Source organism: Nyctereutes procyonoides, unplaced genomic scaffold (genome assembly GCF_905146905.1).
Source record: "Nyctereutes procyonoides isolate TBG_1078 unplaced genomic scaffold, NYPRO_anot_genome, whole genome shotgun sequence".
NCBI classification, from domain to species: Eukaryota; Metazoa; Chordata; class Mammalia; order Carnivora; family Canidae; genus Nyctereutes; species Nyctereutes procyonoides.
In genome coordinates this window covers 3,374,605-3,391,379 of record NW_026575143.1, presented here as the reverse complement: position 1 = coordinate 3,391,379, position 16,775 = coordinate 3,374,605, and the positions used below count along the sequence as shown (strand labels likewise).

General features: G+C 39.7%; 1 long non-coding RNA gene across 1 annotated transcript; it reads right to left on the bottom strand.

Moving 5' to 3' along the window:
• Positions 1-246: 246 nt before the first annotated feature.
• On the bottom strand, positions 247-15,987 carry LOC129499033 (uncharacterized). Its single transcript, XR_008662288.1, has 4 exons — positions 15,878-15,987; positions 11,829-11,887; positions 5,137-5,399; positions 247-2,812 (listed from the first exon to the last, which is right to left on the bottom strand). It is a non-coding gene; the product is annotated as an uncharacterized LOC129499033 (long non-coding RNA).
• Between the last annotated feature and the right edge of the window lie 788 nt (positions 15,988-16,775).

The following is a 16,775-nucleotide window of genomic DNA, read 5'->3' as shown; positions in this document are numbered from 1 at the left end:
TCTAATCTTAAGGCATGTCATCCATATAAACACATAAAGTTCAGCTCCTTCTGAGCTTCAAGGAGCCCACTATCTCCAATACATTTCATATGAAACAAAAGTGGCTGGTCCCACTCTCAAACTTTCCTTGGGAATAACCAGGATCATAACAAGCACTTCTGTCTAAAGGAGGGAGCTAGAAGAGAATGGAGGTAGGCTGAGACTCATAAACAAAAAAAGTAGGTGGTGATGGGGAAAGAGAGTTTTAATAACATGAAAGCAGAAAAAAATTTAAAGAGACAATAAAAAGTACATATACTTATTCAAACATTTATTGGGTATTTTCAGTGTACTAGGAACTGCATATATAACCAGATACCAAAGGATTCAATAAGAAAAATATTGGTCACCTCTAACCATCTCCACATTGAGAAAGCAAGAGTTTCTGGAGAAACTGAGACATCTAGAGAAGGATCTAGGCAGATTTAGAGAGATGCTCCTTCTCTACCATGGTATTTTGGGGAGTACATACTAAAATGTTGAGTACTAGACTAAGGTCTGGTTTTCAGTTCTAGTTTTATAGTTTTGAGTAAGTCTGTAAATTTTGCTGACTCTAGTTTCTAACCCCAAAGGATGAGATGGTTAATCATCAGAGTTCAGTAGGAAGATGTCTTTGTCTGTGAGTTGTTGGGTGTTATAAAAGAGTATGAACAAGTAGAGGGAGTCATAGAAGAGAGGCCAATTCTTTCTGGGTGAGACACAATAGCAGCTTTACAAATTTTTGAGTTGGGCCTTGACCAAGGAGTACAAATTCATAAGGGAAATAGCGATGGTGAGCAGAATATTTTTGGCAAAGGGCAGAGGAAATAGCATTTATCAAGGCCCTGAAGAATCCATTTCTTCATCCATTCTTTCAACTAATTAGAATTTACTCATTAGTTCATATTTATTAGTTATGTTAATTTTATTATTAACATCTAATATTGTTCTAGACACTTTAATATGACAATAAATGAGACAAGCAATCTCTCTGCCCTTGAAGTATAAAACCAAGTGAGAGAGAAAGATGATAAAATAAGTAAATGTATAATTGTGAAATAATATGACATAATAGGAAAGTTTCAAATAAGAAGTTCTATGAGAAAAATAAAGCAGGGTATCATAGATAATGAGGTGAAAGGTGAATAATGAATGAGGGCTTCTATAAGAAAGTAACATTTGATCCAGGATAAAAAAGAGCCTGCCATGAAAAGATCTGGGGAGTTCCAGGGAGAGGGTTAGTAGCTCATGTAAAGACACCAAGATGGCTCTAGCAGGTTTGGGACTCTCTCTCTCTCTCTCTCTCTCTGCCTTTCCTCCTCCCTGCTCAGCTTTCTCTCTAAAAATAAAATTTAAAATTTTTTTTAAAGTTAAGAAGTGCATGATACATGAAGATGGACTTTGTCCTGTAGGCATTGAGGGCCTAATATGATCAGTTTCCAGTTTTTGAACACTCACCCTGACAACAATGTGAATGGCTCACAGGCCAGCAAGACTGGAAAAAGAAGACTAGTCAAGAAATCATCATTATTAATATAAGGCAGAATTCAGAAAAACCAGTAATCCAGAAATAATGGGAATAGAAAAAAGCCTTGGACCTTTTGGGCTCAAGACACCAACTGTCACTGTAAAATAGAGCCAAGCTGAAGACAAAGACCTGGGCTGGTGACACTGATGTGGAGATCATCAGCATCTGGATAAAAGCTGCAGAATCATGGGTAGATGAGCCAGCCTGGGGGATTAAGATTCAGAATTAGAAAACAAGAGCACTAAGGAGATATTCTTGGGAACAAGGAACCTCAGAGGTTGTCAGAAGAAGAGAAGCCTACTAGGAAGGCTGACTTGGATGAGAACATTCGAGCTGTCTGAGTCAGCTTGGATGGCTATCACAAATTACCATAGAGTGGGAAGCTTACAAACAACAATAATTTATTTTTCACAGTTCTAGAGGCTGGAAGTGAGATCAGGGTGCCAGCACAGTTGAGTTCTGATGAAAACTCTTCTGGGTGGCAGACTGCCAACTTCTTGTACTCTCACATGGAAGAGAGCAGAGAGAGGAGGCGAGTTCTCTCATGAGGGCATTAATCCCATTCATGAGGGCTCTACCTTCATGATCTCATCAAATTCTACTTACCTCCCAAAGGACCCATGTCCTGAAACCATCACATATGTAGAGTTTCAACATATGATTTTTTGGGGGACACATTCTTCCCAATAGTAACTATCAGCTCTAATATTCTATAATTAACTCTAATTTAGAGCAGGTCAAGAAATGGATATTGAGGAAGCAAGACAATAAACATACTACAGTATTCAGACATATGCAACTGAGGTGTCAGTTTTGTCCAGAGGTTAACTGTTTACCCTGAGTGTGTCAGTAATCAGAGCCTGATTTCTTCATTGGGAGATGCAATACCATGTTGTAGAAAGGTGGGAAAAAGGCACAGAAGCAGGGAAAGGGGGTGAGTATATGATATATCATAAAGCTGATCTTTACTAAGGATGACTGATTGTTGGGTCCATCCTTCGAGAAGCCGCATGGACAGTTCAGGACAGTTCATCTGGGAGAGAAAGGGAGAACATTTATCCACCCTCTCCATCTTCCACTGATTAAAGTTTTGGCCCAGGGCACATTAACTCTCTCACATTAGGTTTTACATATGTGGCCTCTGGACAGTATCAACAGGGAAGCCCTTGGGTGGAAGGTGAGCACACAGTATGGGAATGAGGAAGGTGAGGTCAAGTTGTGCAAAACAGTCCAAAACTGCAGAAAAGGATGATGCTCCATGGATGCCTGGAACAAGAGACAGAGAACAAGCTCTGAAATGGTACTTAAGAGTTATTAATATAGTAACTAAGTACAAAGCATAGTCAGGTGTTTTCAGGTCTTCTATTTATTCAGAAGTATTATTGAGTACTTGATGTCCTTGACACTCTTCTAAGATCTTTGAAATATATTTCCATGGCAATCCTCTAAAGTAAGGACTCTTACATGGTCTTTTTACCAACAAGGGAACTGGTGCTTAAAGAGTTAAGTATTTTGGCCAAGGTCATATGCTAGTAAGGGGCAGATCTGGGACTTGAAGCCAGATCTAACTGCTTTTTTTCCCCTTCAAGTTTTTATTTAAATCCTACTTAGTTAACATATATGGTAAAATTGGTTTCAGGTGTAGAATTTAATGATTCATCACTTAAAATAACACCTAGTGTTCATCACAAGTGCCCTCCTTAATAACAATCACCCATCTAGCCCATCCCCCACCCACCTCTCAATCAACCCTCAGTTTGTTCTCTATAGTTGAGTCTCTTATAGTATGTTTCCCTCCCTCCCTCCCTCCCTCCCTCCCTCCCTCCCTCCCTCCCTCCCTCCCTCCCTTCCTCTCTCTCTCTCTCTCTCTCTCTTTTCCTTCCCCTACATTCATCTGTTTTATTTCTTAAATTCCACATATAAGTGAAATCATAAGGTATTGGTCTTTCTCTGTCTTATTTCATTTAGTATAATATACTCTAGCTCCATTCACGTTATTGCAAGTGGCAAGATTCCATTCTTTTTGAGGGCTGAGTAATATTCTATAGTATCTATGTACCACATCTTCTTTATCCATTCATCAATCAATGGACATTTGGGTTCTTTCCATAGCTGCTGTTTTTGACAATGCTGTTATAAACATTAGGGTGTGTGTACCATTCAAATCTGTACTTTGTATCCTTCAGGTAAATACCTAGTAGTGCAATTGCTGGATTGTAGGGTAGCTCTACTTTTAACTTCTTGAGGAATGTCTCTACTGTTTTCTAGAGTGGCTGCACCAGTTTGCATTCCCACCAAGGTACCTGAGGATTCCCCTTTCTTTGCAGCCTCACCAACACCTGCTGTTTCCTGTGTTATTGCTTTTAACCTGACAGGTGTGAAGGCATCTCAAAAAAAAAAAAAAAAAAAAAAAGCCCAAAGCAAAGAAAAAACCTTTTTTACTCACTAATTTCAAATGTAAGTTGGAATTATATTTTATTTTATTAATGTAAAGACTTGTTTGATTCAATGTTGATGAGAAAAGGTCTTCCATGTAGTTTAGAAACCTAAACAGCAGTCAGTGTGCAGGCTGCATGTTCGTTAAACTGAACATTCAGTGCTATGTTAAGATCACAACTTTATGTTTGATAGCACTCTCTTTCATTGTTCTCTTCCTGCTCTGTGATCTCCTGAACTGCGTTCCTTCAGCTAAGGATTAAAAAAAAAAAGTCTCTAGATTCTCCCTGGCAAAATAAAAATCTTAGAAAATCAAATTCCAACTTAAGAAATCTGGTTTAGATCACAGAAACTGAATCATTAATCTGGATCTTTCTGCAAAATTGGAGCCAAACCAACTCCAGGCCATGATATATATGGAAGAAGCCAGATATTTAGAGGGATATTAATTCTTCCTTATTGTTGATGTGTTTGTGCTGACAGAAGAGACAGAGACCAATGGCAGAATACTGAAAGGCTGTCTTTGGGTATTTTTAGCTTGATTAAAATAGGAATGATTTAAAACTATTTTAAACAGCTCTTCCCACAGAACACTGCAAAGCTTCCAGCCTGATCGCTGGATGGGAGAAGCTTGGCCAAAGGATCTGGATGATGAAGAAGAACCTCTCCCTTCAAACCAAGTCAGAGATTTTACCCCATCAGTCTAAACAACATTTTTTTGGATGTAAACACAGACCACAGATGGGAAATGTCTTTCGTATCTTAGATGGGAAATCCCAGTGGTTCTCGTGGATTGCTTAAAGACATTAAAAATCATACTTCCATTGGCAATGTGACTGTTTACCTTCTAAGGAACATTCTCAGGTGACAGTCAGCCATCATAGGCGGGTTTTGAATCATGGAATGATGCTAATGTGAACTAAGCTTGCACCCCTGAAAAAGCCTATTTCTAGCCCTCTCATGCTGCTTCATTCCAAAAGGACTGGTGTCCATGGCTCCTAGAGCCAGGATGGAGAGGGGAGGAGTGAATCTTGGGTAGCCAGGAGTTCCTGCCTTGCTACAATGCTAATCCTGCATTTTCTCCATTGGATCCATGAGAAAGCCTGGACAAAGGAGCAATTCTGAAGCGGATAAAGCAAAAACACAATCATTACCTTGCACCCATGTATCTCATAGGTAACTTGAAGACACATTCCATTTCAGCACCTCTGATGGTCTGACTCATTTCCTCAACCCAAAGGAGAAGCACGGACCGCCTGGACAGTGTTTACCATTCATAGTCAATGAATCAGGCAGTTCTCCAGATTCTGAGAAGCTTGAATGACAAGCCCAAAAACCTGTTCTCAAATGGAGTTCTTTCACCATTGACTCTCTGTACAGTCTGAGATTCATTTCAGCGACGTGGCTAATCCAATGCCTTATGTGTGAAAAAAGAATCAAAGTTACTTGAGAATAAAAACCAAGATCTCCCCCCGTCTTTCTCTGCCCTAAGATTCTTCAGGCACAGATGGAGATCAGGTGAAAATTCACAGCATTGATCAGTGACAGCATATTCAAACCTAATTTTAGCCAATATTTATTAACAGCCTTTGTTAATATTTACACACTTGGCAAAGCAGAGTTCTATAGCAAAACAAAACAGCTGATCTACCCAATCCTGTACCTCATCTTAGAGATGATGCTATCTCTGAGTCATCCAATTGCCCAGTTACCAGAAAGCCTCAGTGTTTACCCTTGGCACATGTAGGGCCCTTGACCAGTAATACTTCTCTGGCCATGAGTTCACCCATTTGGTTTAATAGTAACACAGAATTGATCCCAAGTACCATTTTCAACAGATTTTTCTCCTTTCTAAATGGACATCAACCTTAGAAGTTTATATGACAATTGCCCACACATACCGTCCTCCCTTCTTTTAAGAATTAAAAATAAATTGTTTTTATTTGAGAGATGTTTAGGTGGGTTAATCACCCAACTCTTGATTTTGGCTCAGGTCATGATCTCAGGGTTGTGAGATGAGGCCCGGTAGGGCTCCAACCAGGTGTGGAGCCTGCTTAAGATTCTCTCTCTCCCTCTCACCCTTGTGCTTGCTCCCTCTTTTCCCTCTCTCTCAAAAACAACAACAACCCAGAAAGAAAAAAAAGGACTTCCTTTGGGGACAGATCCAACCAGAGCTTGCCTCTGGGATACCTGAATTGTAACTCCATGGACACATTTGGAATGATCAGGCATTCTATCATACAGCAATGAAAGCTGAAGATTTTCAAATCAGACTCCAGCATTCAAATCCCAGCTTCACTATTTTGTATCAATGGGCAAATTCCTTAGCCTCTCAAAATCTTAGTTACTTCATTTAAAAAATAATTATAAAATAATCCCTGCTGTGAGGATTAGGTGAGATCAAGTCTGAGTGCTTAGCATCCTGTGTGTGGTGAGAGGTAAGTATGGTCCAATCAAAATTAACCATTATTATCATTTCATTATTATTTACTTAATCTGGAAAGGATGCTGAAAATACAGTCGCATTTCCAGGACTAAATCAGATTTTAAAAAGAAAACTTCTTAATTCTCATTATGACTTGTTTGTTTCTCTGAGAGTTTGGGAAGATCTACTTTCCCTAACATGAAAGAGAGCCTTTTCATAACTCCCCTAATACTAGTGTGGTTAGAGGGTAAAAACTGGGGTTCTTTATTAATATCAGAATTTGCCTGGGCAGTGTCAAGAGTGTTGAGGTGAGATCAGGGAGCAGGCTCTCTACATGCTCTAGCTAATTTGTGTTTCAAGGCTCCTTGACCTGCTGAGGGTTCCCTAGGCTGCAAAGTGGTGCCAGATGATGACGTCGGCAGCTACATTAGCCGTGTCCTCCTGCTTCTGTCCCAAGGTTGTCCGATGGGGATTGTGAATGTCAGGACACTGCATTTCACAGTTAATGGATATAGCTAAATAGACAGAGTAAGTGAGCTTAATTGATTTTGCCCAAGTTATGGGTGGGGGTAGTTGTGGGAGGGAGGCAAGAATGGGTTCCCAGAGAAGAGTAAGCTTAAGGCTATCAGAAAGAGATAAGAAACTAAAAGATTTTCATCGTTCACTAAACAAGACCTCAGCTAGGACCCCCTCTCAAAAAGCAACAAAACAAGATTATAGAAAGACCAAAGGATAGATCTTATCAAAGATAAATGAGCTCTAAGACATAGTGTATTTGAAATGTTTGGGTCTTTCTTGGCAAGAGACACACTCTCATCTTGCTGCTGTCTCCTTCCCCTTTACAGCTCTCATTTATTATACCCGGAGATGGTCTGTTTGCCAGGAATACTCCCCTAAAATATTTTACTCCTCTCTATTTCTTTTATTTCTTTAAACTACAGGTATGCAATAGACATTTTATTTCTGAAAGTGATTTATTTGTGCTGACATCATTAAATGTCACAACAAGAAATTTGACTTCATGTCTGAGATTATTAAAAATACATACTTCTTATCCTTAAAGATAGGAAATCACGTCTCTCTTTAAGAAAAAGAACTCACCCCTGAAAGACTTGGGCTGTATTAGATATTCTCAGCATATGATTTTGAGGATCATCTAAAGAGTTTGCTCTTTTCTTTCACTATAACATTCCCATAGGAAACACATTAGGGCAGAAATGCTCAATGTATGGGACAAAAAAACAGGCCAATTTGATTCACATTCTAAATGTTTCAGTATATCCAGCAAACATCTGGACCAAAGTCTTTTCCCAACAAATAAATAATAAATAAATAAATAAATAAATAAATAAATAAATAAATAAATTCATTTGTTTATGTTTTTACACCTTAAACAAAATGAGTTAATGGCCTTTAAACCCTTTGCACTCAAAAAGGAAAGTGCTTCCAGCCTGACAACTTAAATGATAAGTTGCAGCCCAATGTGTTTTGAAGTAGACCAAACATAAATCCATCTTCGATAGGGAGTTTTAATTGGAAGCCACACTGACCCTTCACTCTGGTGGTGCTGCCACACAGCTTGCAATAATGAAGACTGACAAATTGTCCTAGCTGGTTGTAGGCTTGCAATATCCTCCCCTCATGGCCTTAGCCACACCAAACATTGGAAGGAGACACACTTTTTCCAGGTGTAGAGAAGACTACAAATGTTCACTTTAAACTGCTGGATGGAGCCTCCTCATGGAAGCAAGTGTTGCACTGGAGGGAAAGCAGGGCTGGGGAGGGAGCAAACCTATCTGAATGGTGAGAAGTCCAGCAAAGCACCTCTGAAATTAAAAGCATCTGAAATTAAAATGAAGGAGGATGTGGAAGAGGAGGAAGGTAAGAAAAGAAACAGTCTTTTCTCAGGGAGAATTCCTTCCGTTTGTGGCCTTGGGAATTAAGTTATAGAATTTTCTTGGGTTTCTAAGGTTGGTGTAGGAGGAGTTGCAAATCTCCAAAGCTCTGATGATTTTTTTCTGAGGAAAAGCAAACCAGAAAACAAGGAGAGTTTCTGGTTTAGTGTGTGCTGTTGAGCAAAGATTGTGATATTGAGACCATTCCAGGAAAGGAAGTTTTAAGGCCAAAATTAAAATAGCACATTTGTTCCTTGCAATTTGAGTTCAGAATCCCCCAAGGCTCCTTCCTTGGGAAGCCTTATTTTTCATTTGAGAGATGTTGTGCACCATATGTTTTTTTTTTTTTTTTTTTGGTTTACATATTACATTTGCCAAGAATGTCTTATGAGACACAGCACCTCATTTTCCATGGGGGTCCCAAGAGGTAGCAGATACCTTCAAAGCTGTCTCTATTTGCCTAGTAAATGTAAACATGCAGAATAAAACAACACTATTTAGCAAATAAAATGATACTCTCATAACTTTTAAGCTGTGCAAATCATAATTACAGCAATCTCAATAATTATTATCATTTAATTTTCAAAGAGCACCAACCTTCATTTAGACACAAACTAAAATTGGAATCTAGCCTTGACATTAGTCTATTAAGACTCAGAGAGTCTCAACAGAAGGCATATACATGTTTGAGCAGTTAGACTTAATTTATGGGTGAATTCAATCAATGTGTCAGTTTGCAGTGAGCTTACAAGTTGCTTGACTAGTTGCTTGAGCAAATTGACCTATTGTGTTGTCACATACCCACTGCAGACATACAAAACTAGGGATCAGCTATGGGGATCATGTGAAATGAAAAAGGAGAGTATCTAAAGTAGTCGGGTGTTGTTATTCTCTTTGCAATTCTTCATATTTGTTGCTGGTATATTTTTAGTTATTGGCAGTTCTTAAAGGAATGAAATTCACCAAAGTGGACTTAAAATGGAGTTGTCGAAGTGTTGAATTCCAGGGGGAAGCACATGCAGCCCTCCACTGACAAGCTCCTCTAGAGTTCTTTGGCTCCATTTCTTTATTGCTGGCAGTCTTAGAGTAACAGACTGTCTTATGATCTTTCAGCATCTTCTCTTTGGCACTCAGGCTTACGGGGTATTGCAATTTGAATCTGGAAGACTCTTAGTTGTCTGGATCTTGGTTAATGAAGAAACTGTCTTCACTTACTAAGTAACTTCCTAAATAGGCTTAAAGTTGAGAATAATAACTCTTGTTGTCTGATTTTTTTTCTGCTGAATCACTGAAATTTCATCCACTTAACACACTCCGAGTGACAGAACCTGGAGAAGGTACAGGCGCCCTGGGCCTTTAAAGATCTTATATTTTTGTTCATAAATGGTTTATGCTTGTTTGTTTCTATAATTTGCACTTAAAGTACTCTAATCTGCACATTTCCTAAGGAATATTTCAGGAAATGTCAAATACAGATATGTGTGTATGTGTGTGTGGGTATATATATATATATATATATATATATATATATGGGTATATATATATCCATATATATGTACACCCACACAAATAATTTTAAAATTATCTATATAAATAAAAGCAGCAAATTGTTTTAAAATTATCCATATAAATAAAAAGAGCAAATTGTTTTATAATGCAGTGATAGTCACAGTAAATTGTCAAAATATGTAGAAAACTATTGTATTTGGCACAATGACTCTAAGAAGTAATGGAAATGGGGTGGCGGTTGGAGGAATGGTGACAACAGCCTAGCTTAACAAAATTCACTAGTTTGAAAAATCTTGCAACAAGCTATCTCCCCAATACTCTGCAGGAACTGTCTTTGGCCATTCAGTTCCTATTTCTAATCTGTTGGCTTTTGTAACTACTAGTGTCATTTAAGGGTGGTGAAGTGGACAGAAATCTAGCAAAAACAATGGTTCAAACTAAAAGAGTAAGAAATGGGGGAGTTCTAAGACATAATTGCATAGCTGTTACTTACTGAGCACTATGTGCCAGACCCCATAGCAAGTGCTTTCTACATTTTACTTCATTTCACCCACACTACCTAATGAGTTTTCACACATAGGGCACAGTTTTTGGGGTCAGACAAAATTTGCAAATGTAGCTTGGCTGCGCCATTTACCCAGCAATGTGAACATGGAAAAGTTACTTAAATCTCTCAAAGCCTCTGTTTGTTCAACCATAATCAGGTACTAAACATCACCTGACAATTCCTGAAAGCAACTTCATAAGTGAGCATTTATGCGTTTTGAATTTCTATGTATGACATTATACTGTGTAAAAATGCTGCTTACTACCAGAGCTTGCCTTAGCCTTCACCGTCTTCTTTCCAACACCCAAAGACTCCCACTTCCTTTAGTCTTCCCATGGAGCTCATTTCCAATCATTGAGTCATCCTCTCTCTCTTTTTTTTTAATCCTCAAGTCCTCCATAGTTCATTTTAGATGGGCCCCAAGCAAAACACAGCTCCCTAATAAAGGCCTGTCTGAAGTTGAGGGACCAAGAGGGGTTAGCATGTGCTACTCACATGCCATCATGTCATGCACCTGTATGCTAATTTCCAACATAGTCTGTGAAGCTGGGTGCCCTCACGTCCTCATGAACATGCTGAACTACAGAGAAAATAAAAGCCTTGTGTCCACATTGCACAGATCCTGAAGCAATTTAGCTTCCCCTCCTCCAATCAAATTTTAATGAAACCCCAATAAATACTCTGTCTCTGTTTGCTCTTTCGAGGAAACAACAGCAACATGCCCTGGTCAATTTAGAATGAGTAAGATGTTGGCTTTTTGTTTTATAAGTACATAAATAGTGTTTAAATTTTTACGTAGCTAAGGGTAGATCAACCCTAGGCAGAGTGCTAGAAGTATAATGATTAGAACCACATTGAAGTAAAGTACAAATGCAATTTGCAAGCAAAACTATTCAGTTCAAGTTTTCGGTGAGGACTGTTTTCTCGTTCACTGGAGACTTTTAAACTAGTATCAACAAGACCATTTAAAATAGAATAAAAGAAAATTAGTTCCTTAGTCATGTTATATTAGGGACTATTTAGGTTGAGTAAAGAACAAAAGATGCATAGCATGTAGGATTCTGGAAGTATCTGTTTGCATGCAATTCCTTAATGGCATGTCATACCAACCTTTTGCATTCCAGTATTTTCTGTGTTGGTATATAATGTCCACCTATGTTATAATTTACCTAGCAAAATCCTATGCTCCTATTAGAGTTTGTTTTTGAATGAGGAAGATGAAAATAAGAGATATTTCATCTACATCTAAGATATCGGCAGAGGTCTTGGCTGTTTCCCAGTCCTGTAAATTTCCCAAGTATGAAGAAGTCACCCTAAGAGATGCTGATTTCATTTAAACATCAAAGAGAAGCTTTCCATTTTGCCTGGCTTTTTTCTGTGTCTCTGGCAAAGAGTATTTGTAAAGATGGCTCACCAGCATTCAGGCTGTTGTCCCAGTCACAGGCCTACTTTTTGCCTTTGGAAACGTACCTTTTCCTCTCCTTTGGTGGCATTACTCCCTGGAGGGCTTTGCCTGCCTGGTGCTTTCCCTACAAGAGTCAAAGCAGCAGTTTCTTACTTAACAAGCAGCATTTTTAGGGTTTCATTAAATCTACCAAAGACAAAGTTCTAGAGGTAAAAACCTTCCTCCATAAGCAAGGGAATATCTACCCATCTCTGATGTCTCCAACTTCCCTCCGCAGAATAATATAATGCAGTTCCTTGAGATGCAGGCTTGTCCTCAGAGAAGCCCAAAGTGCTTTCGGGGTCAGTGGAAAGGCTGAAAGTTCAGCCTTCAGCTTCCCTGAGCACTTTGCCCTATGTTGAGACTCTCAGCAATGGTGACAGTTAACAGCCAGATTCTAGGTGACGTGGAAACTTGATCACCACTTCAGCACATAGGCCATCAAATATGTGACCCTGAGGTGAAAGTCTCTATGTTATGTTACCACTCCCCTCAGCCAGGCCAACCCCCCCAAAGCACTGCTTTTCAATTTATATTTATATCCTCCTACCCTCCTTCCTGTTCTCTCACATGAGGCAGTTGACAATGGTAATAAATGTGGTCCTACTCAAAGATGGGGCTGTGACAGGCTCAATAAGGAGCGGACTGATTTGTTGCTTTGGGGTTGAAAGCTCAGACTTTCATGAAACAAAAATATTATATTCAGGGTAATGATTTATGGCCTTGACTCCTGTTTGATTGCAGACCATAAATACTAGCAAACGGTACTTACAGCATCTCTAGAGGACATTAGGAACACACTCAAGTTTACTTTATACAGCAATTACTAATTCAGTGTAAGCATGGACATTACTTGAAAAAGTATTATTTTTACCCCCAATAAGTCTTTGGAAATGATAATGCTCAACCATGATTTTCACACACTCCAACTTTAGCCATGTGACTCTAAAGTGCTCAAAGAAATCCAATGACAGATCAACCAGTGAGGCAAAAGCTGATGCCAATCGATACTCTGACAAGGATGTCTTTTTTTTTTTTTTTTAATCCTGTAATAACCTTGCTTCCCAGCCTCAATGCACAGCCTATGACTAGCATTATCCCATTAAAACTTAGAAACAAACAAGTCACCTAGGTGCAAACTTGCTGGCTGGGCTCACAACATGAATCTTGCTCAAATCCCTTTGATTTTGTTGTGCCTAGTTTCTTAGTGGTAAAACAGGAACATCTGCTCTAGTGGGTAGTGTGGGTTTTGATCACACCCATTGCTATCTGCCTCCCTTTGGGAGTGTGGTCTTATACTCTTCCCACCCTGGAGTAGGTCCTGATTTCCCTTGCCCATTTGACTACCCCAAAGTTTTAGAGCCACGTGAATGAGATACCATCAGCCATTTATAACTGAAGCTTGTGCCAGCCAAAATGAAGAGGAGTGCCTTGTGAATAGGAGGCTTTATTTATGTTACAAAAACATTTCAGTCCCAGGAGGAATTTATTTATACTCTCTACACTTAGTGCTCAGTGAATTAATTTATTTAAAGCAGTGAATGATATTTTTCCATGATACAGATTTGATCCCTACATGGAAAAGGGAAAAGACCTCCCTAAAAGCTTCTTGAATGGTAGAAGTTGGATCCAAAAGGTGCGATTTGAAATGCTATTAAAGGAAAGTGTCCCAGAAGATAAGGGTAGACTCAGGAGCTACTTTACATTTATTATTACAGTAGGTAGCCACTTTTCCTTCCCTATCTTGTTTGAGAGACTTCCCAGAAGATAAAAACCAATTAACTCTTTATTTTGGCAGCAATCATCCTAGGTGTTCTTTTAATGGGTATTATTCTTGCTAAATTATAGATGAGCTTGATAGTAAGACAAATGCCATTATCCAAGTTATTTATTCATGGGATGTCGTCTGTAACATGCCCACAGTAGTTTTTCTCGAAGTTCGGTATTGATCAATTGCTTTAATCAGTTGTACCAAGGGATGCTAAAAGACTCGGCAATCACAGCTTTGAATATCAGCATCTCTCTCTGGGTCTCTACCAGGCTGAGTGAAAACTGTGGCTATTTTCAAACTCTTGGTAACAAGAACACAAAGTACAAGTGGATGGATGGCTCCTTACATTTAGACGGGAGAATGCATATCATTCCTCCAACTCCACGCACAGGAAGTCATCACTCCAACAATGCCGTCACATTTTTGCTAGCACATTTGGTTCAACTGTGCCCTTAGTTGGAAGGAGTGCAGACATCCATCTCTGCTCTCTCTTAAAGATACCCACATATCTTTTCTAACATTGCTTTCAAAGCATAGAACGAACTCTGCTGGCTCCCCAGAAACACATGGCCAAGACCTCAGTAGATAATCAGCATTCTGTTTAGAGGCAATTAAAGATGATATAGTTGGGGCTCTATTTTTATTTATACTGTGTAATGAGGCTCCAAATTTAAAAAGTTATATCCTAATCTCCATTAATGTAAGAAGTTGCAGTCTTGTGAGTGCAGTGGTCCATATTAGGTGACAAATTTATCACTTTTACAATTTCTTTCAGTGCCAAGATTCAGCATTTCCCGAGGACAAGTGCTGATAAAACTAGCAGGAGTTCTACCCCCTTCTCTTCTTGTCTTACCGTGGAAGTGGGTTTCGTTTGAGCAATAAGACCTGACAGACTGTGCATTTGTGGACAATTACCTACCACCTTAGGTGGTATTAAAAAGCATAAGGTCAAAGATAGCTTTACTTCCTAAGAAGTGCAATAATGACCCTGAAATGCACAGCTTGGGCACCTGATTGCAATTGTAAGATGGAATACATTAAAATAAAGAAAACAAGGAACAGAGTGGAAATCGGTAGAGAGGGGTATGAACTCAATGTCAATCATAAGATGTATTTGGACTTCTTTCTTTTTTTTCTTAAAGATTTTATTTATTTTTGTGTGTAGGAGAGAGAGAGAATGAGAACAAACGAGAAGATTCCCTGCTGAGCAGGGAGTCCCAGTGGAACTTGATCCCAGGACTCTGAGCCAATGGCAGATGTTTAACCACTTAACTGATTGAGCCACACAGGTGCCCTGTATCTGGATTTCTTTTCTTTTTTTTTTTTTAAGATTTTATTTATTTATTCACAAGAGATGCACAGAGAGAGGCAGAGACATAGGCAGAGGGAGTAGCAGGCTCCATGCAGGGAGCCTGATGTGGATCACACCCTGAGCCAAAGGTAGCTGCTCAACCACTGAGCTACCCAGGCATCCTGTATCTGGATTTCTAAAGGCATTTCCAAATGGTTATCCCTTTCCATAGTTTTGCCGTTTTCTCATGCAAAATCAGAGAACTCTTGTCCCCAAAAGAGCTTCTTACCAGTTCCCCTACATTTTTTAATGAAGTTGGTGAGACTGGAAACAGTTCATTTGAGCAGGGGACTATGCCAAGGCCAGTGCCAGTGGGAGTCTGCCTCAGTTTTTAGACTTAGGCCAGAGGTCTGAATGGGACAGAGGCACTTGGGGAGAGACAGACCCCCTTTGGGTCAATAGAGCACTGTTGAGTAATTACTGAAAAATTGAAGGCTGTCTGTATAAAGATAAACCCTGTAGTAGGCTGAAAAATGACCCTTCAAAAGATATCCATGGCCAAATCCCTGGAACCTGTAAATGTTGCCTTATATGGTGAAAAAATTAATTAGTTAGTTAGTTAAAAAATCTTTGCAGGTGTGATTAAGTTAGAGACCTTGAGGTGGAGAAATTCTCCTGGATTGTCCAGGTGGGATCTAAATATAGTCACGTTTCTTTATAAGAGGGAGGGAGAAGGGATGCCTGGGTGGCTCAGTGGTTAAGTGTCTGCCTTCAGTCCAGGGCGTGATCCTGGAGACCCGGGATGGAGTCCCACATTGGGCTCCCTGCATGGAGCCTGCTTCTCCCTCTGCCTATATCTCTGCCTCTCTGTGTGTGTGTCTCCCATGAATAAATAAATAAAATCTTTTTAAAAAAAAAGAGGGAGGGAGAAAATACTACACAGAGATGCAGAAATGAAGAGGACATGACCACAGGGCAGAGGTTGGGGTGATACAGCCACACTCAAGGAATACCTGCTCTCTGGAAGCTAGGAGAGGCAAGAGACCCATTCTCTTCTAGAAACTCAGGAGTGACCATGGTGCCTTCTTCCCTCCAACTTTGACCCAGCAATACCGGACTTCGGGCCTCCAGAACTGTGAGAGAGAGAAAAAAATATTGTTTGAAGCCTCCCTTTTGTGGCAGTTTGTTACAACAGCTACAGGAAATGAATCCAAGTCACAGTGGGCTTGGGGCTTCCAATCTCTCAGGCCCCACCCCTTCCATGACTATTCTTCAAGGTTACCTTGTGGATTTATGTCTTTATAATACTGTATTTTCAAAGAATCCAAAAGAATAAAACTTCTTGACCACCACGTCGATGCTGTCTCCCCTGCTACAGTTTTTTGAGTGAATCTAAGACACAGTTACAAACCTCACAAATACTCCTTTTATAAGCCCATGTCTTTCCTCACCCTTGTTACACTCTGGCCCCCACAAAATTTTACTTTCCTTTCCAGGACTACTTCTTTCAGAGAGTCTTCCTTGAGGGTCTTAAGGGAAGTCTCCTCGTCTCCCAAATCACCTCTATCTATTTTAATCCTTCTATGGCTTTTGCCACAGAGACACATGGCCATGCAGCCATCTTCTCGGTGAAGGTATAGCCCCCAAGGAGAAAGAACCTTTGTATCCTCCAAGGTGCTTTGACCAGGCTTCACACTCTCAATCCAACTGCCAGTAAGAATGCCCATCACATGGGTAGGAAGTCCAGCCACTCTGTATTCTCCCATCAAGTGGGAATTAGATCAATGATCCCCCAAAATCCAATAGACTCTTCAGGGTCTTGGAACACATGACAGATTAGGGGAGGGAAGGAGGAGAACTCTTAGTATAAATGGCGGGATCCCTGGGTGGCGCAGTGGTTTGGCGCCTGCC